Source organism: Eschrichtius robustus, chromosome 6, assembly GCF_028021215.1.
Source record: "Eschrichtius robustus isolate mEscRob2 chromosome 6, mEscRob2.pri, whole genome shotgun sequence".
In the NCBI taxonomy this organism is placed as follows: Eukaryota; Metazoa; Chordata; class Mammalia; order Artiodactyla; family Eschrichtiidae; genus Eschrichtius; species Eschrichtius robustus.
Window position 1 is genome coordinate 86,014,170 of NC_090829.1, and position 21,216 is coordinate 86,035,385.

Sequence of the window (21,216 nt, forward strand, 5' to 3'; positions counted from 1 at the left end):
TTTACACATTTTCCTATATGGTGTGAGGCAGGTAACGGGATGGTGTTTTACAGACATCTCTGTTACTGGAAAATGCCAAACCTGGGAGACTAACATCCCTCTCAGGCTTCAGGTAGGATTTTCACATTCATATTTTTTATGTCTTTAGCTATTCTGGCATAAATCAAACCCAAGGGGATGAAGTCAGAGTTTTGTGTTGTTTTATTTTGCTTTGCATTTTACCTTTAATGCTGTCAGTCACCTGAATTGTAATTGGTGGTGACGGATATGAAGGCAATAGGCAGGCCTGCCTGGCCAGGTTGGAGGTGGGAACCATCAGACTGATCTACAGTACTAACGGGCTCGAGGGACTGGGGACTAAAGACATGATAAAAGGTCAAAAATAGAGTGTCCTCATTCCATACCCATACAAGGAACTTGCTTGTGTAAGCACCTTCATTCGTCCTTAAGTTCAAGCGAAAGAATGCGTTAGAAATCCCCACATCTGGACAGTTTTCTGAGTTTTTCTTCATCACAGAGTAATTATTGCTGGTGCAAGTATCACAGGCACACCAGGATGCAGCCTATTTCCAAAGTTTCAGCCTGGTTTATCCTTTGGGAGGGAAGAGAGTCTTTGCCACTCCTACCTTCCTGTACTGCAGAGAACCCATAACCAGACCTAGAAATCAGGAGCTAAGATTTCCTAAAAATCTCCGGGAAGCCCACAAGGGAGCCTCTGTTTGTGCCATTAGACATATTTCCCCTATGCAGAATGCCAGTGCCTGCATTCACGTTTTGCAGGTCCTAGAGAATGGACAAACTGGGTTCTAATCCTTGCAGCCTTTGCTTTTCAGAAACTCAGCTTCTCATGTGTAAAAGAGAAATAATAAAACTTACAGAGACTTGATAGGTGCAAAACCTTCATTGAGTGAGGTGAATATGGTATAAAAATGTGGACTAATTACAAATGTATCCCTCCCTATGGATTCACAATACCTGGGTGAAGTCTCAAGGCCTGGAGGTGGGTAAGGAGTGGGTGAGTGTTAGATTTTAAAGCCTCCTCACTCCCACACCACCTGCACAACTGGGCTCGGCAACCTGCCTACTTACCTGGATTGTTGCAATGACTAAATGAGATAACGTATATGTAGCGTCTGGCACAGCAGACATGAGTATATTTACTCAGCCAACTAAAATTTACTGGGCATTTACTATGTGCCAGGCACTGTTCTAGGCACTAGGGGTGTGGCACCGAACAGAACAAACCAAAAATCCTTGCTCTCACATAGCTTATGTTCAGTTTTCTTCCCCCATAAATTACAAATAGACAAAACAGGTAAATGGACACTATGAGAGAACTGATTTCATTTGATTTGCTGTGTCTTTCCTTCCAGAAAGTATAATTGGGAAGAAAAGGGTAAAGGAAATGGAGAGGGGAAAAATAAGTATGCTTATTCATCTCCCCCTCACCCCTGACACACACACAAAAAACCCCAGAACATTCTCTGCCCTGATACATGGCCCAGGAGACCGACCTCTCTGGACCACGTTACCTAGGCTGCCTTCTCCTCTGGCTTCCCTTTGAATTTAGGCAATAGGAGGCATCAGCAAGAGACATGAGAGTGGGAGGAGAGTGGGGTCAGGGTATTATGAGTCCAGCCCCTTCCCTACTCCAGTTCTGACTAGACTTAGGGAACTCCACACCTTTCCTCGCTCCTTCGGTTTAGCAGTTTAAAGCTGAGATTAACAACCTCGCACCATTGCTAGTACCTGGTGTATCACCATCCCTTGAGGATCCCTTAACCTCCTCTGTACCCCAGTAGAGAGTCCTTTCATTAAACGCTTTTCAGTTAAAACCTCTGAGTGTGCCATCTGTTTCTTGCCAAGATCCTGACTGATACAGTGAGGGAGAAATATACTGAAAAACATTATAAATCAACCTTGCCAAGAAGGTTGAAAAATTGAGGGAATAAAATATTTTAATCATGAAAACATCTTAAATGGATCTGAGAACATTAGACCAAGCGGTGAAAGGATAAATTGTAAGAAGACGTGATAAGATAGAGTACCAAAGGTTGGTTTCAATGAATAGACCATAGTGCTCAGGTTTGATGGGCTTCTCTAGGCCAAGTGTAGCTTGCTTGACTCTCAACTTCAAGAGGAGCTAATAGTGTAGTAGCAGCAGTGACAAACACGTGAACAGAAAGAAGGTGTCAGGGGGGTGATACGGTAAAATCCAAGTGTTGAAGAAGAGTTTGCTTATCCTAGCATTCTTTCTGCCTTTGCTGAAATTACAATCCATTTGCCCCTGCCCAAATCTAGATATTAAAAAAGATAAAGCGGGGTGGGATAGGGAGGGTGGGAGGGAGGGAGACGCAAGAGGGAAGAGATATGGGAACATATGTATATGTATAACTGATTCACTTTGTTATAAAGCAGAAGCTAACACACCATTGTAAAGCAATTATACTCCAATAAAGATGTTAAAAAAAAAAAAAGATAAAGGAAGTGCCTCCTTCTAGGTGAAATGATGAAAACCGCAGAACTGATGCTTTCTGTGAAAGAGCTACCCTCATGGGGCACTGACCGTGTGCCAGCGCTATGCCAATCACTTGACAGGAAGTGTCTCATTTAATCCTCACATCAGCCCTAGAAGGTATTATTATTTCCATTTTACAGATGAGGAAACTGAGGCCCAGAGAAGCAGAGGAATCTGCCTAGGGTGCACAGCTACTGATAGAGCTCAGTTCTACTACCAACCCCCACTGGGGTGGTTTGTTACCACCTCCCCTTTGCCCCTCTTCCCAAACACTCTACTAAGCCTCTTCCCTGTATTATTGGGAAGGAGAGCAAAGAAATATTTACCACACCAAAACGATTGGGGTGGGGGAAGGACTTCATGAGCAAGGTCATGGGTCAAAATTGTCATGATCCAGTGACTGAGTATTTATCAAAAAGAGGTTCTGACTAATTCTTTTCCATCCAACCAGGCTGATAAGTGGAAGGCATGTTAATGTGCAGGAGAGGGTGGGAGCCCAGCGAAGAGAGAAAATTGGGAGAGGGGGACAGAAGAGAACACTCTTCCCTCAGCAGCCCCCGGAGACTGCTGAGAGCTCACACAGATAAAATATTTATTTTCCATATGTTGCCGAAAGCATTGCCATCACTGTATGTGTGCAATATGTGCAAAGAAGTGTGAAATCTATACATCAAATGCCACCGACCTAGTTAATTTCCGTGCATTTAACATGCTTAATACCTACCATCTCCTCAGTATGTTTTCATGTATATTTCTTGACACATAAAATACGGTCTTAGTAAGGAAAGAGCCGGCATCATCCACAGCCTTACTCACTGCTATGTTTCAGCCCAAAACTTGTTGCCAGGGCCAGCACAATGAGAGTTAAAAACCAGTAGGTCCCGCTGGCTAACTCAGCCTCCCGTCACCTTAAATCGCCTTCCCCGTTCTTGAAACAGCCTTCTTCTCATAACAGAAATGTCTGTAGTGGGGAGATGAAAATGTTTTTGTTCTCTTTGGACAACTGGGAGATAGAATGTCAGAACTGACCGTTGAAACGCAGGTGCCTGCGGCCACACTTTTTTTGAAGGCAGAGCTCCACCCGTGCGGCGGGAGGAAGTGCACAGTGATTGGTCTGTTTCTCTGCGGAAGTGTTCGCGTACACCCAGTTTTGCTTTGCATGTATTTACGAAACATCTGCCCGTTTCTTGTTCTTAAATCCTTCCCCCTCACCAGCCCCCTTTCTCCTTTCTCCCATTTTCTTTCTTTGTTGTCGTTGGCTCGCCGAATTTTTCATTGGAGCTTTCATTTTCCGGTTGAGGGGCGACTTCATCAGAGTGTATAATTTTAACATTGAGGGAGGGAGGGAGGGAGGGAGAGAGGGAGAGAGAGAGAGAGGGAGAGGGAGAGAGAGGGAAAAGAAAGAAAGAGGCTAAGCGGCCGGCCAGAGCTTGGCAAACCAACCTTTGGCATGGTGACCAGAAGGAAGGTTCTGGTGTGGTGGGGAGTTTGCCTGACATGCTGCCTGGAGTCCGCCTGTGTGCTGCTGCCCTCTACAGGCTCCAGGGAATAGTGCACAGCCACCGAGGCTTGGAGAGACTTGCCCTCAGATGTGCTGTGCTTATATAATTCTTTTACACAGCCAAAGAAGGTATTTTCAATTAATTACTAAGGACTTGCTTTTTCCTCCTTAATGAAATATGAACTGAAAAAATAGGGTGAAAATAACTGCACCTGTGCATGTCTAGATGTAGATTGCTGCTACGTTTTAGTGTTTCTCAGCTCTGGAAAAAGGAGTCCAAAAGAACTATTAGAGAGAGTGAGATGGAAAATGAATTGTTTCTAAGGACAATGAGTGTCTCTCTGTTATCTGTGCAGTTGGGAAACGGCCCAGTGGTCTAAGGACAAGTAAAGTGATATTAGGCAAATGAAGGGGTGAGCCCAAAGGTTGAGTTTTCAGTATTTTCTGTTTGTAGAAGTGGTTTCAGTGCCTCTGTGCTCTGAATGTTCTCCAGAGGTGACCCCTGAGACAACAAACAGGAGACTATGGTGCAAGATGTCAGTTAGAAAGCAGGATCAAATCTAGGGAAGGAAGCAAGGCCATTGATATAAAGAACAATACAACTTTTGCAAAGTTAAAAATAAAAGAGTAATGTTGGTGGGTTGACCACGTACTCATGTTTGGAAGAGGGCTTCCTTAATTTCCTGACGCACACATCTGAAACTAGCCTAGGCCTTGTTTATGAGTATCAGAAATTTTTTTTTTTTTTTTTCCGTTAAGTGATGTCTGTCAGTGTTTCATCCCGATATTTAAATGATTCATGAGGACCAGCCTAGCTTCAGTGGGCAAAGTGGTCCTACTCTTATCAAATGCATTTCATAGATTCAAAGGAAAAGCAGCCAGTCAAGGTAGATTTCCCTGCTGCATAAAGAATAGGAAACTTAATTGGGATTCAGACTATAACTATTCTCAAAATATACTTTAATTTCAACTCAATTTCATTCCATCAACACACCTATATTGAATGACAGCTTTGTCTAAGCAACTCTGCTTAACAGTATACACTAGACAGCAAATCTGGGAGGGCAGAAACTAGGCTTGTTTTATTTCCTAGCCCATGCTGGCACATCATAAGCACGTAACAAGTATTTGTGAAATGAATACATGAATAAATGAATAGTGGGAGGGAAGGAAGAAGGAACGAATGGGTGAACACAGGGACTTCAAAAATAGCTATGACATGTTTTTCGCCCTCAGAGAGTTTACAGTCTCATAGACATGGAATTCACCTTGACTGTCAGCCTAACGTGGTCATCTCAGATTTAGTGAATCAAAGCTGTGAGAGTAGAGAAGTCAAGGAGGATGGGAGTCAGAAAGTAAACAACAGTCTAAATAAAAAGTGTTAATGGTGATAGCAATGGAAATATAGATGTGCAAAATATGAAGGAAGCACAATTGTCAGGACTTGACAAACTGGCTTTAAGGCAGAGGAAGGTGTATGACCCTGAGGTTTCCGACCCGGTGACAAACCTGGTGACAGACAGCAGTGATAGAAATAGGGACCGTAGAGGAAGCGTTGGTTTCCATGGAAAAAAACGAGTTGGGCTTTGGAAACTTTGATCTCGGATACTTCCCTACACTGAAAACCAGAAACGAGCTCCTTGAAGGTCCATGTAGACCCTCAAGATTTGGGGGTTTGTTTCTTAGTCACCCATTCAACAAAGAGTGGGTAAAGGAATCCAATTTGTTGCTTTTGTACTGGCTTCCTCCATCCTGAAAAATATGTCTAAAAGCTCTCCTTCTATTTTCATCTTTACCATGCCATCTCTGCCTCCTGCCCTCTGGAAAAGCAGATTTGATTTCACAACCTGTTGGACCAGAAACACAGCATGCTAATCATAACACCATATTCTGCGAGGGCAGATTTAACTACCCAGTACAACAAATTTCAATACAAAATATTCTGTATAACAAGTCCATTGCCGTGCTTAGAGAAACAAGGGAAACATGGGAACAGACCTACTTACAACAAATTCTGTACCACACATATTCTCCTACCAAAAAAATAAGAAAATACTTTTTCTGTTCACCATACACATGATGATAAAAAAAGGCACAGAACCAAGAAAATTGGGGGGATGTTCAGGGTATGACAAGTAATCCAATCGGGTTTGACTAGGGCCTAGGGTGCATGCAGCATAAGCTAAGTATTTATTCATTTACATCAGTTGCATGGTCCTAGGGAGAGGAGCTGACTGAAGGCTGAGCTCTTTTACTTCTTATTCCTGGTCCCAAACAACAATTAGTGACAATTACTCTCTAATTCCCTTCACCCATCTCTTTTCAAACACACAGTCCCAAACACACAATCACACTCCTGTACTCCAGGATCATGCACTAAATCAAAAAACAAAGGGAGTCTTAAGCTTCACGTGGGTAAAGAGTTGGAATAGAGGCTCTCTGTGTGACACCTTCCTTCTTTACCTACTGGAGTCTAAGCTCTTCTTTTCACTTTTCATTTGCTGCTTTAACAAATCCTTTCATCACTACCCCTCTCATCTGTACAACCTGCAAATTTAGATTGTGATTTGAAATTATGTGTTGATCTAAAATAAAATCTAATAACAGCAAGAAAGTTGACTGTTACATAATGTGTTCCATGAATAGAAACTGAAAACCGGAAGGAACCTTTAAGGCCTTCTAATCCAAGCCCTTTATTTTACAGATGAGGAAACTGAAGCCCAGAGAGGTGAAGTGAGGTGCCCAAGGCCACACAGCAAGTTAGAGGCACAGCTAGTACCATAGCTCAAGTCTCCAGACTCCCAGTCCAGTGCTCCTCCCATTACTCCACGGGTCCTGTCTCTAAGCTTCCTGACAAATGCTAGAACGGTAAAACCTCCACTAGTATTTTTCCAGACCATGTTAAAACTCTTAACGGGGGAAAAAAGGATGCTTTCTTGGATAATGTCAGCCATACGTAGCTCAAGCTGTCTAAAGTTCTGGGACAGGGTCTTTTTATGCAGCCAACAGAGTCCAAATGTGGTGCTGTTTGCTTGGCCCATATGCTTTCATGTGTTCCCAGTTAGGCCATTACTGGAGGGAAAAAAACAAGAATCAGCTTGTTTTAAAACAAGGGACATACTGGACTCCCTCCCATCCCCCCTCAGAAAAAAAAAAAAAATCAAGTTATCTTTAACAGATTCTAAAAATGCCTTTTCCCAAATATGCAGTCAGTTCCTTCAAAGGGCCCTTTGTTTATTTTCAGGAAGAAACCCAAGACAGCTGAAAACCAGAAGGCATCTGAGGAGAATGAGATTACTCAGCCGGGTGGATCCAGCGCCAAGCCGGGCCTTCCCTGCCTGAACTTTGAAGCTGTTTTGTCTCCAGGCCCAGCCCTCATCCACTCAACACATTCACTGACAAACTCTCACGCTCACACCGGGTCATCTGATTGTGAGTACACCACTTACACCACTAAGGTGATGGTGTCTTTGCGGTGCTGGGAGCAGGCTTCTCCCCCGGGTTCGGGCTTTTTTGCATTCAGAGCAAGCTGTTTCCATTCGGTCTTCTAAAGTAGCCAAAAGTAACTTGCCACCATTTTGAGTCATCCAACATCTATATTTTCAAAGCTAGAGTGTATTTCAAAACCAGGTGACCAGCCATTTGGCCTCAAAAGGCTGATTAATTACATCAATCACATTCTCTTTCATAACATTAACTCAAAAACAGAAGCCGTGTTGCTGTTTTCTAATTATTCTTTTGTCCCCATGATCTGAGTAATGGTACTTCCACCATGACAAAATTGAACAACCAAATATGGACCTCAAAAGGAAACTTCCATTTTGAGATTACATAACACAAGTCAGCTTTGCATTAGTTATTGTAGCTTGGCTGAATTTCTGTCTTTCCAATTTTTAATTTATTTTGAAGTGGTTAAAGGACAGCATAAATTTACAGAAGAAAAGAGAATGGCTTCCAAGAATTCAGAAGCCACCCAGACTTCACGTAGCCAATAAGAATTTAGGTTGAAAATATTTTTTAATTAAAAAAACTGCCTATGGGCTAAATTTGGAAAAGGGCAGCTTAATGAGATTGTCACTACTGAAATCACTCCATTGCTGTTTGTTTTTGCTGTCTTCCCAATAATCTGAGAGTCGTCACTTCTTCAAATTCTATTTTAAGAAAGTTGATAAATCACGTTTGGGAGGTATTTTGTGAAACGTAACTCAATACTTCAGAGAGAAAGAAACACATGTGTTGACAATGGAAAGGAATGGAATCACTTGGAGTCCAATCGGAAAGAATATTCCTTTTAGTCTTGAGATACCCGACAACTATTCAGAACTGATCTCCACAGTGTATGTCAGGCAGAAAGCTGGCGTATTCATCTTTGGATTAAGATCAGACCAAGAAAGTTTTATTTTCCAAAAAGGACTCCATTTATCCTGTCCACAAAGCAAAAATTATTAATTAGGAAATGAGATTCTAAATCTCCTGTTGTTATTTTTCTGACAAAGCAAACGTAACTCTGCAAAAAGGGTGAGAGGTGAATGAGCCTGGGACATTCCATTCCCTACTTTCTTCATCATAATAGTCCCTGGATAAAGGGACATGACCTAAGGATTGGGGTTTGGGTGAAGGAGCCTTTTTCTACTCGTGACTGAGCTGAGACCACACTCCAGCTGTCACTAGAAAACGAAACGAGAAATAACAGGATCCAAATCTCTGCAGCCCATGTAAGTTGTACAAAGCTGCTGCTTCTATACAGAAACTTGGGGGTCAGAAGCAGGGACTGTGTTCAGTGGACCATCAAAATGGTAACATCCTTGGCCTTCTTGCCTGGCAGTCTCCAGCCTAATAGTAATTACAGGAAGAATTGGAAAATAGCGTGGCGCGGTGCCCGTAGACATGTGCGTACTGTCCCTACCTACCAGGAAGGTAGCCTGCTCCTGTGGAGAAGGACCTGGAGCTCCTGCATGCAGACCTCCAATGCCTGGCTTTCTGCCACAGCTTATGGGGAAGAGTACATAGAATGGCCTTAGCCCAGAAATCCCACTACAATAAAATGAATGTTTTGCTGAATAGAAAGGGCATTGGGCTCTGTGTATTATACTTTGCCATAAGCATCATCTGACCAGGCCTTGGCGTTAGCTTGGAATATGTACAAGGCACAGCCCCTTGGTGACCCTGAGGAAGCCAGTGGATCCAAGCTCAGTAAGGTCTGAATACAGTTGGAAGGAGAACAAATAGGGAGGAGAAGCCTAATCTCCAGCTGTTCAGAAAGTCCTTCTGATTTTGCCATTAAGATGTATAAGCCTTCTCTGCTCCAACCTGTTGTTTAAATTGATTATACTTTTCTCCAAATATATTTGGATTGTAGTTTGTCCTGATTTGAGCCTACACTTAGAAGAAAATTGTTTTGAGGAAAGATTCACAGAAATCTGTCCATTTGGAGTTTGCTTGAGAGAAGACAGGAAAGAGGTTTATTTTAAGCTGTTAAGATTTTTGGATGCTCTTCTTGCATTCAAGAGGATTTTTTTTTTTTTTTTACTTTCAAATGTCACTCTAACCGTAGATTAATTTAAAAGCCTAATTTCTTTAAGGTAAAATATTCAGTTTCTATTTAGAACTAACAGATTTGGGGCATTTAAAAATAGTGCCCTTGACTTGTTAGTATCTTTAACTTCAGAAACATTCCACCAGTATGTGGTGTTCCAAGCTTTCACAAGTGCCTGAATTTTTACAGCACCTTTTTATTTGTCATGTGTTTAGCAAAATTATTCTTAGTCATGCCTTAATGTCCATTTCCCATCAGTCATTATAATTCTTCCCAATTTACAGATGAGAAAACTGGGGAAATTGACACCCAGATAGATAAATGCCGTGCTTAGTAGTTACCTCGTTCAGATACGGGGAGGGGGAGAGGGGGATGTCTGTGGATTTGTCCTCACTGTGAGCAGCCTGAATTCTCTGCTCTGAGCCCGGAGATGGCATTCCTGGCTCGAAACAGGCATCTTGAGAATGTTCAACTACTCATATTGGTGACGAGGTTATAGAACACGATGGGTACGCCTCCCCACGGAAGAAAATTCAGCTCCGCCTACGAACTGATCAGGGTGGGCAAGCCATGGCATTGTTGCATCTGAAGGACACAGGCCGCGTTTTGGAGCAAAGAGAACAAGTCCGACCCCTTAAATTCTCAGTTGGCTATTTAACCTGCGAGCCACTTCAAATTCAGCAGAAGATCCCAGTAAAAGTCAAAGCAAGAGGGAATATGGCTGAGAAACGCTTTCCTTGGTGAAATGGTGAGGTTAATATCGCTACTGAAACATGTGCTGCTTTTCAGTGCACCCACTACAATCACCTTTTAGCAATATTCCCCCATCACCCCCTAGCTTGTCACCTCGTCACCCTTTCTAACAGTCTCATGGTAAACAAACGCAGATGATGAGAGCGGAAGGCATTAGGATGAGTTTCGGAATGCAAAGGGTACCAAACCCCTAGGCGTTTGACAGAACAGTTCCCACTGCACAGGCTGAGGATGAGTTGAGCCAGGCTCTCCCTTTAAACACTTAACAGGACTAAACCAAGTCAGGAGAGCAGACGAAGCTCTCCACAGGAAAACCTTTCCTGACAACTATCAAGCCGTAGCACATCACAGTCATGTACATGTGAAAAGATGCTCCCATTTTGTTTTCCCCCAAATAAGGCTCCCACTGAAGGGAGAAGCGATTCTGCACCCCCATCCCACCCCCGTTGGCAGTCTCCCTGCTTTGGGCTGTAGAACCACCTAAGTCCAATGTCTTTGTTTCGTTGGAAGCTGACATCCGTGGTTACTTACCTTCTCAGGTTTTGCACTGGCCTCATCAGATCGTCTCATTTTTTGTGTCCTTGCCAAGATGCGCTTACACATTAGCAGTTTTTATTTATTTTTAATTTAACCTTTACACATTACCAAACTGTTGTGAGGGTGGGTTTAACTTTCACTCTGTAGGTAGCATGACCCTGCCGGGCTGAACGCTGTCAAGGAGCCGGGTAGGTCCTTCCTTGGCTCTCTCTTGCCGTCCACCTTCATTGGCCTTCCCCCTCCCACCCCTTTGCCTCAGTCCCCAAGCCTGAAGATATCAGTACACTTGGTTCAGTGTGAACTTCTAAGCAATTTTTTTAGAGAACAAAACAAAGAGGATTTTTTATGGCAAACTCCATTAATGCCACATTAAGGCTGACATTTTAATTACCCCAAAGTCAGGAAATGCAAAGTTCAGGTTCCCACAGCAAAAGAAACTGTCCCCTTGAGTCCCAGCATTATAGCAGATTCTTTCATTCCCGGATTACACAACACCAGGCGTGGGGACATTGTTTTTCATCCACGTACGTGGAAAGGAGCACAGCTTTTATCCTTTGTTTTTTTCCTGTAACTACAGTTGAGGATATGGGTCTTTAGCTTCCCTTCCCAAACCATCTATATGTATTATCCTGGAGCGGAAGACGATTAGAGCTCTACATGTGCGCACGGACAGAATTAAAGTTGCTGTGGGAACATTAACTCTGATTTCCGGACTTCCGTGCCAGTCACATTTAAACCATAATGTTGTAATTTTTGGCATGTAATAAATGTGTATTTCATGTACACAGACAGAAAGAAGCATAAAATGTATTTTAAAGAGCAATTAATTACTAACTTTGTGATTAAAAAACATTTGGTGCATGTTCCTTCCCATTTAGCATCAGCTGCTGGTCTTAGCCAGGCCTAATAGATGACATACTGTGTCTCATCCTGCATCTCAGATGTACTTACTGTATGTTCCTGTTCTTCTAGATAATTAATTCCCTTAGTAAAGCTGTAGGGGGAAAAGAAAATGGAAGGAATATGCAAGCATGTAAATAGGGTAAAGGATATTTTGAAGGAAATGATTCATTTCTGCAAATAAACCTTAGTCCCTGATAAAGAGCCAGAAATCTGCTAAGTGGGTGTAGACAGAGGTTTCTGGCCACCTTAGAGCATCTGGTCCAGGGCCATCAGAACAACTTCAAAGCAGATTTCCCCCTGAATTCTGGGCATGCCCAATGGGGGAGTGATTTTACTCTGTAATAACTCTTCAGGCTTAAGGCTTAAAAAGTTGTCTTACTCTGTAACAGCTTTTCAGTTTATATTCAAACTGGAAAAGAAAAGTCGTAGGGACTCACGTAAAATAGAGGTTTTTCCAAAGAATCCCTGATTTACAGAGCAGTGTTTTTAATTCCTTTAGATTTGAATCTGGTTGACCTATTTGTGTTAGAGAAGGAAGTGTTTCAAAAATAACTGTTTGAACAAGTTTGTTAGTAAAAAGGATTAGTAGCAATACTCTAAGGTACAGTGTTTAAGAACACAAATACTTGAAGGTTTATTTGAAACTGGGTGAGATGATAGAATTTTTACTGAAGGGATGTGTCATCTAAATGCTCAGGTCAAGCTTTAAGGGGAACACGCTTATGGAGAATTTGAACCGCTGTACTTGCTATTTCTTCATTATCTCTCCTGTCATGTATTCCTTTTGTTTAGCTTGGTTGTGTGTAGTAGCTAACCTTTAAGAAAAAGACTTCAGCTTTACAGGGCTCTGATTGCTTTTACTTGGGCTGTCTGTACGTGTGAATGCATGTCTGTATGAGTGAAAACTGCTCAAGCAAGTTTGAAGGTCTCTTTGGCAAATTCGACTGCGTGCTCAGAAAGTTTCCAATCAGAAAGCTGATTCAGTGTAAAACCTTCCAAAAACTTCCTGAGGCACCTGTTCGCATGAAAGGATTGGATTTCTGCTGGAGGTGCTCAGAAGGCAGTGTTTATAACTGAAGATCTCTGTTTGGAGTGCCAAAAAATGAAAAACATTTTCGCCCCCAAAAAAACCTCCATAAATGTTCAAAATGTATCATCAAACAAAAGCTTCATTTGGATTCAAGTGCATGTATCTCAGCAGATGTGTCTAAACTAACTGGAATCCCACAGGAGCAGCTGTACTGGATTTTGGTATGTCTTGATAACTGAAAGAGTTATTCTTAGACTTTGGAAGGACAAAAATGGTCCATCTGTGAAGAACTGTAATAGAGACATGACAAAAAACAGCATCCTCTGAAAGAGTTTATTTATGGAATTTAGGACAAGTTGGACAATCCTGAAAACATTTTGGGGTCACACTAATTTGCAGAAGAAATAGTCAAAATGGGATGAAATAAGCCACTACAGATAGTTATTATCCTATGGCTTGCTATTAATTTTCTCATAGATTCCATATCAGTTAAACAGTAAATAGAGCATCTTTGATGTAACTAAATGCTCTCATTGTCCCCAGAGTGTCTCACATTCCTCTTTATTCTACTTCCTATAAAGAATTATATATTTACCTTTTCATTGCTAACAGTTTAATCTTGTTTTCCTGCTATTTCATTAACCAAGTAAACCTCTTACTTACTAAGTGTGGATTCATTTCTTTAAAGATAGTCTTTCCCTTTTTAAAAGTCACCTTTCTTTTCCTGAGTTAATTGATACATAATCTCTTTAGAATTATTTTTATTACCTTTGGTACCCTCTTATTTAGAGGTTTGAGTGTTAATCCCACACTTACACGTTAGAAGCCCAGTTAAATTTTTTTTATTTGCTCTAATTTCCTAGAGTTTCCACTTCATATATCTGGGGACACATTTATTTTTAAAAATCATGTGTCTTGAAGTTTCATGTCACAATCTACCTCTTTTTATGAAAGTGTTTCTCTTTTTAATAAAAATTGTCCTCTCCCTACAATGCTAATGTAACTGGACATCTTCCATAGCCATTTGACTCAGTAACTTCCTGAAGTCACTCTTACCTTGTTCACTCATGCCTTTCTCCATTTAGCCACGCATCAAATGCTGTTGAACCCCTGCGTCTGTGCCAAGACCTCAGCTAGGACCGGGGGTGAAGATACAAGCAAAATACCATCCCCACACTTTAGGAACTCATGGTGTTCCCACACACTTTCCCCAACTTTTAAACCTGTAAAAGGGGACATACAAATGTGGTGTGAAAATGTCTGATGATGCACAAAAAGCTCCCAACCTCCTGAAGCAGAGGAAGGGGCTTCGCAGGGGAGGTGACATTAGACCTGGATCAGGAAGGAATAGGTGTGTGTAAAGCTGAAGAGGGAAGGAACAGCCTTCCAGGCAGAAGGAACAGAAGCAAAACCACAGAGGCACAAAAAGAGCGTGGTGTTCTCAGAAAACAGAGCAGTTCAGTTACCAGACTCAGACCTTCTTACGGTTTGCCTCATTTTAATATAAACTCACAGGACAGTTTGTATTTGGGTAACATTGCCTGTCATTAAAAGTCAGCTGGGCTGAGCTACATGTCCCTTTAGAGACATTTGCTTTCCAAATAAATAATAAAGCAAGACACCACTTATTTTCTAATGGGAAAAGTACCTTTCTTAGCATGAGGTCAGTAGATGTAGGAAAGTATTAGGAAAAATCTAGTGATAATTTATTGATGAATCATTCAAAATAACTTTTCTTATTGAGAGGCTCATTCCTGGAGCCACAGAGTCAGTCACCTGTAAGGGCCATGCTGGAACTCTGTCATTGACTCCTGGGCCCTCCAGATTCTAGCCATCAGTCTTCTTATGAACTCCTCCCAGGTCCCTTGGGAAATCTGGTCTCATGGCCCATTGCTTTGAGTCACACCGTGCCATGTTACTCTGCCAGATATTGCATGAATGTGCTTATGATTGTCCACGTATAATTGGTAAGGCTGATTGCTGACCTTCAGGGCTGTATTCTTCATCTTTCCATCTCATGTCTTGCTGAAGCACATCTTTAATTCTTATCTGCAGCTGCTGGTGACAGTTTCATATGTGCTTCCTCCACTCATGGCAGATTTCGTTATATGAAATTAGTGTTCCTCCATATCTGTCAGGGCCTCTCACATCCTGACCTTAAAATACACACACACACACACACACACACACATGTACTACTGCCTTCAGAGAAGGATCATTTGATTGAAAGCATGCATGAAGATTCTAGAAATTGCAAGTCAGATCCTTCCACCCATCACTTCATACCAGGTACTGTAGTGAAACCTCTTATTACCACATGCTGAATAAGCACGTCTGCTTTTTTTTTTTTTTGCTTTTCTTCTGCTCCTACATCTATTGTTCTCTCTAAGGAACGAGTGCAGTTAGTTAGAACTTTTCATCAACATTGAAAGAGATTAAAGTTTAGCTGGTTTAAACCTATTATTATTATTATATACACGGGGAAACGTAGGCCCAAAGAGAACAAGGGTCATACCAAAAGGTTCTCAGCATAGTGAGTGGAAGAGCCAAAAATAGAACCTTGCTCCCTCCATCCCCACCATACTGTGCTGCCTGTTATTGAGTCTGCGTCTAAGAGAACTTACATTCTCTGAACCAGAAGGAGTCAGGACTATTTATCCATCAGTTTACTGAATGCTTTCCGTGTAGAGGACCAAGCCTAGGTATTGTACAGGATGCAGTTTTATGAACAGGAGCCCTGTGCTCAGAGACTTAGAGTCGCATGGAGAAGATCAGATACATGCACAACCAACCGCCCTGCAGGGTGGTTAAAGCTACGTCCCTGTTTACCCAGATGCACAAGAGCATCGATTGACTCGATTCACTGGCTTGGCAACCATGTGTAGAGTATATCTTAGGTGTCTGGCACTCCACTGAGTTCTGCAGGGGTAGAAAGTTGGAGACAAACAGACCCTGCCACCAATAATTCTAAGACTTAGTACATGCCCTCAAATCACCACTGTCTTAGATAGAAGTTAGAAAGTTCATAAAATACATTATAATCCAGTTAACATTAACATCCAGTTCAGTTTATCAGGAAAGGTTTCATTTGAGGTCTCTTGAAGGATGAATAGAATTTCATTGGAGGTTAGGCATTAGGGTAAGGTATAAGGTGTTTGTATTCTGGGGCAAAACTGTGGAAAAGTTTTAAGTAGGGGTTGCCATGATCTGGACTTTGCTTTGGGAAGATCTAATCTAGCAACAGGAATGTGGAACATGCCTGGATGTGGAAGGGGGTGACTAGAGAGAGGACAGAGCCCAGGAAGCCTTGTCGGTTGTTGTTCAGATTATTGGTAACCCGAGGAGGCTGGTGACAGGGGGATGGGGAAGATCCAGGTTCAACAGACTTTGTGGATGAGGGTGGACAGCTCCAGGAGCTGACAGAATATTAGATAAGAGAGAGGAAATCATCAAAGATAATTCCAAGATATCAAAGAGAGAAGGTGAAAAGGGAATAATGAGAGGAGCAGAATACAATTCAGTTTTGTACAATGCTGAATATGAGATACCAGGGGTAGACCCTGTGAAGACAACTAACATTGCGTTATAAATAGGATACTGGAGTAAAGCAGGATGATTTGAAATTAGGGCTAGCAAATGCTTTGGCCAAGAGGGGCATACTTTAAGCCATGAATGTAGGAGTAAATTCAAAGAAGATTTTTGTTGAGAGAAAAAAAGGAAAATAACAGAACCTTGGGAAATATTTATATTGAGTGATAAGAAAGAGAAAGAAAATGAAGAACCCTCAAAGGAGGGAAAGAAAAGATGGTCTAATATATAGGAGGAAAAGCAGGACAGTGCAGAGAGACCAGCAGGCAGAGGAAAGGTAGAAGGTAGGCAGTGTGGGTACTGCAGCCTCCCAGAGGCTGTCGAGAGAACAGAGTCCGATGCATCACGCAGACACCTTAGAAAAGGGTTCAGGAGCACACAGAATGAATGGAACACCAACAGTAATGAACCAGTTTTTTTTAAAGTTTAATACTTTAAAAAGAAATAATGAACAGGTAATGCAAAAGCAGGGTGGTGAATATTTTTATGATACAGCAGCCCCAAGCCCATTTATAGACTGAAGAATAAAAACCAGTGTTAAGGGAGACTCTGCAATTAAATAGGCACGGTGAGAGAATTAGATCTCTCATTTTACAGGGCAATTGGGATGATAAATATATGTAAAGGAAATTTGAAATCACTACCCAAGCCCAAAGAATCAGTAATTTTATTATATTAGTTCTTTCTCTACTTCTTCCCGACATTGGTTTCTCTTCCCTGTAGCTAATAAGAACTAGTGTCTTGCAAAAATTGTTACATCCTCTTCGGATGACTTCACAAATATTCACTAACCCTCAGTAATCTCTGAGCATTAGGTAGAGGACAGATACTATAGACTTTGAGCCTTTAACTTTTCTAAAAATTTTTAAAACAAGTTATTTCAAAGCATAATTCATTTTTTTTTATATGCCACATTCTGTGACTTTCTTTCATGATAGATCCAATTCAAGTAGTTGCTAATAACAAGCCTATATGTTGTTCTCATGTACTCCTGCATTGTCACAAGACATCAAGTTCATTATTTGTGGGGCATTTTTAACTTGTTTATTTTGTCTGTATTGTTCTCTTTGATGGTTAAACACATCCCTAAGGCCACAGTCCCCTGGACACACAGTATCTGCAATTACTCCTACTTCAGGGTGGTGCTCTGGAACCAACTAAATGAAATGTTATTTCGCTCTGCTATTAAATTACTGTAAAACTAAATAAGAATATTATTTTCTCACTACTAGAAATTATACAAACAACCACATGGAGGAATTTTGAATATGAGTTTTTATAATTTCACAGGGAACAATGAATTCCTAGTTGACGTCAAAATGGACCTTGAGGAGGTTTTCCTTTCCTCTCCAACTCCAAAAAAGAATTTCCTCCGACTCATTTATCCTCAGTGGTTTTAGCTAGGTTCGTGTTATCAATTTTATGCCAAGATCTCACGCAGTATTAGCTGAGGACATGCATAATTTTTAAGAAAGCTTGGTGTGGCACGTAGAACACCACGTGAACAATTTCAAGAGAAGTTAACCCCATGGAAAAGGAAGTATATCTTTTTTTTCAGGGAAATATCGTAGGTCTCTCCAGGCAGGCCTGGATATTTTTCTCCAATTTTAAGAAACCCCCCCTAGATGCAGCCTATTCCATTTTATTCCTGACATTAGGTCCCAGAGGGGTGATTGGATCCTAGGCTCCTGAAGCAGCCTCATAATCCTTGGCTGACATGCTGAGTGGCACTCCCCAGCAGACATGGTGTCCTTGGGTAGTGGCACAGGCAGAGACATTAAGCAGAGTATAACCCCTCTCTCCAGAGGAGGAGTTCCTGAGCTGGAGGCCTTAAACTCCACTGGCACCATGACTGGGCCTCCCTCTCAGAGTCTGAACTTCCTAAGAAGATAGGCGCACGCGGATGCATGCCAACGTGCGGGCTGTTCTTGGACACGAGTGTGTAACTTTGCTTAGATTGGGGTCAGAGAACTAAAAGAAGGAAAGAGCCACTTCCCCAGGACAAATCCCAGTCAGAATCTGCATCCTCAAACCTGGCCCCCGAGAGTAAACCAAGAAGCAAAGGAGGAAAAGTCCGATGTGGACTGACTCCTGAAGCTCTTTCTTTCGGGTTCTCAGTGTGCCCGCAGGGCAGGGGCAGGTGTGCTAACAGACTTCGAAAGCCATTTCCTGAACATGTTGATAACGGACTAAGATTCGGACCATGTGTTGCTCTGAAAATGTTTTCTTACCCCTTGGTCTGGTTGTTTGCCCTTTTTCATGTGAACTTCAGCCTATGCATGCAGTTTACGTGCCTTTACTTAACCTCCCTATGTTTCCATGTCCTCGAGTGCGTGATGAGAATGAAAATAGTATCTAACTCATAGCATTAGTATAAGGGTTTAGAGGGACTGCTATATGGGAAGCCCCTAAAACAGACCAGACAGACAGCACTCAGTGAATCTGAGCATTAGCTACAGTTTAAGGGTTTTAAATTATTAGGTAAATATGAACTAAAAAATGGATGCGACATAAATGAAGGTTGTAGCAGGTGCTCCATCCCTCCCCCTGAGAATGACTGAGACAAAAGCCGTAGGTCTGCAGGAGGGTCTGTTCTTCACTTCAGGAAATGGCCAATGCCCTTCTCCTTGTCCCTTCTTGGATTCAGGCCTGGGCAGACAGGGAAGCCTCTTCACCATCTTTTTGCCTTCTTTGATTCCCCCATTTTTCTTGTGTTTTCTAACACTGGAGGAGAACTAATACCACTAAGCATCTACTTTTTGTCAAATACATTATATCCTTCTTACAAAACACCCCATGTCACAGATAAGGAAACTGTGGTTCAGAGAAGTTAAAAAAAAAAAACTTTCGGAATGTTTTCTTCTTGGTCTAGGGAAGGCTTAGGGTATTATTTACATTATAGTATAGTATTAACCTATTAAGTTCCTTCTTGTCTCAAGTACATTCTAATCAATGAGAGATTTTCAGATTATGGAGAGTGGATTTGTCTACTGTCTGACCTCAGACTGCATTGTGGAACCTGTGCGTGCCTCTACTGTGCACCCTTAGGCATCCTCTCACTGTCCATCTTCCAGCCCTGATACCTGAAGAGGCCACAACATCAGGTCCTGAGAATGGGCAAACTGCTGTGCTGCCACATCAGACCGCCCCTTCCAAAATGACGCACTTACAGCTAAAGAAATGCATCTTTTACCTGTTTTGAAAGACAGTCTGCCTGGTGGCTTCAGAGTATTTTGAAATAAATCAAAATAGAAGTGAAGTTGCAAGAGTAAATGTGTTTCACTGCCGAGGAGGATTCTCTTAATCACTCAGCTCACTTACCTTCATCCATTCTGAAGCAGTTCACAGTAGTTGGCAAAAAAACATAACCTTAAGAAATTCAGTAAGACCTGTTGGCTGATTGTACCTAGTGAGCCTTTCCTGTCCCGTGGTGCCTACATAGTTTGGGGTAATGCTTGCAGATAATTTCAGACATTTGCTTCTCTCAACTCTGGAGCACTTTTGCTGCTGAGTGTAGAATTCCAGAGACACATGGGTATGGAACTTGAGCTATAAGGCTTTTAGTAATAGTCGCAGATCAAGTGCTTAACTAGATTGTGTGCAAGTCCGTAGAAATCCCAAGTCAGAGCTTTAAAATAATAACTTACTGAGTCATGATTTCTACATCTCATATGCTGTATTCCTTAAATCACATGTTGATGGCTAATCAGCAGAATCCAAAGACACAAATTAGATGATACAATATTTACAGAGAAAATATACATGTAGCTTGAAAAGTAAGGATCCTCAGGGTTGCAATCCCACCAAAAAAAGAAAAAAAATGTAGCAGTTGCAATCTGAACTCTCAACATTGTAGCCAAGAAAGGAATGAATATAACAATAGAGAGAGTTTTAAGACACAACTTCTTGGTTAAAGGAGTCTGGACCTTCGAGAAACATGTTTGAGAAAGAGTCAGAAGAAATACTAGGTAAGACAAATTAATTATTCCTGTTCCTTGAGGAATATTCTAGCAGTTAAATTATTAAATGCTTATTTTGGCCAGATGGAAGAATTTGTAAGGGCATAAATTCTGTCTTATCTTGTTCACTGCTGAATTCTTAGCACCTAAAAGAGAAGTGCTTAGCCATAGTAGGTGCTCAGCAAATATTTATTGAATGAATAAATGAGTGAATGTGGTAGGGAGAACTGAGCAAAAGCGAGAGCATAGTGTGTTTGTGAGCATTGCTCCAGTTTGTAAAAGTAGAGTTACTGATTTTTTACCTAATTGTTTTCATTCAGCAGACCTACAAAACAAAGTGTATCACAGATACCCTCTGGTTTTTGTGCTGGGAAAAGAGAATCCCTTTCTGTTGGATGTAGGCTGCTACATGTTTTGATTCTAGTAGCAATATGGCAGGGTTAAGGTCGACTTTGTAGGATAATCTGGTGCCTGTTTTTGATAGATATCATGAAAATAGACTCTTATTTTCAAGATGCTCAAACAGATGATTAGGCGAAAGCTCCAGCAAACCTTGAAACAACAAAAAGGAAAGGTTTTCCCACTCCCACCTCCCATTACTGTGCCATCCTGCAGAGGTTTCTGCAGCCCCACAGCCTCCTCCTTGCTTCACCCTTTTCCCAGGTGAAAAAGCTTTGCCTAGGAAGTACAGCGTGCGACTGTCAGCCTAGCAAGGAGACAGTTCTGGAGAAATCCACTCCACACGCAGTGCTCCCAAGCCCCTCTCACGGGAAGGGCATGATGTGATCTGCAGCAGGCAGAGCTGGCCCAGGGAAACAAGAGGCTGGCGTAGAATCCTGGGGCCCTCATGCTGGAAGGGCCCTCCAGAGAGTACTTCCCAGCCACCCTCCC

General features: G+C 41.9%; 1 protein-coding gene across 1 annotated transcript in view; it reads left to right on the forward strand.

Moving 5' to 3' along the window:
- Positions 1–37: 37 nt before the first annotated feature.
- Positions 38–21,216, forward strand: part of ZBTB20 (zinc finger and BTB domain containing 20) — a 46,486-nt gene continuing 25,307 nt past the window's right edge. The window contains exons 1-2 of the mRNA XM_068545521.1: positions 38–112; positions 7,264–7,451. The gene's annotated coding sequence lies outside the window, so the exon portion shown is untranslated. The remainder of the gene's footprint in view (positions 113–7,263; positions 7,452–21,216) is intronic.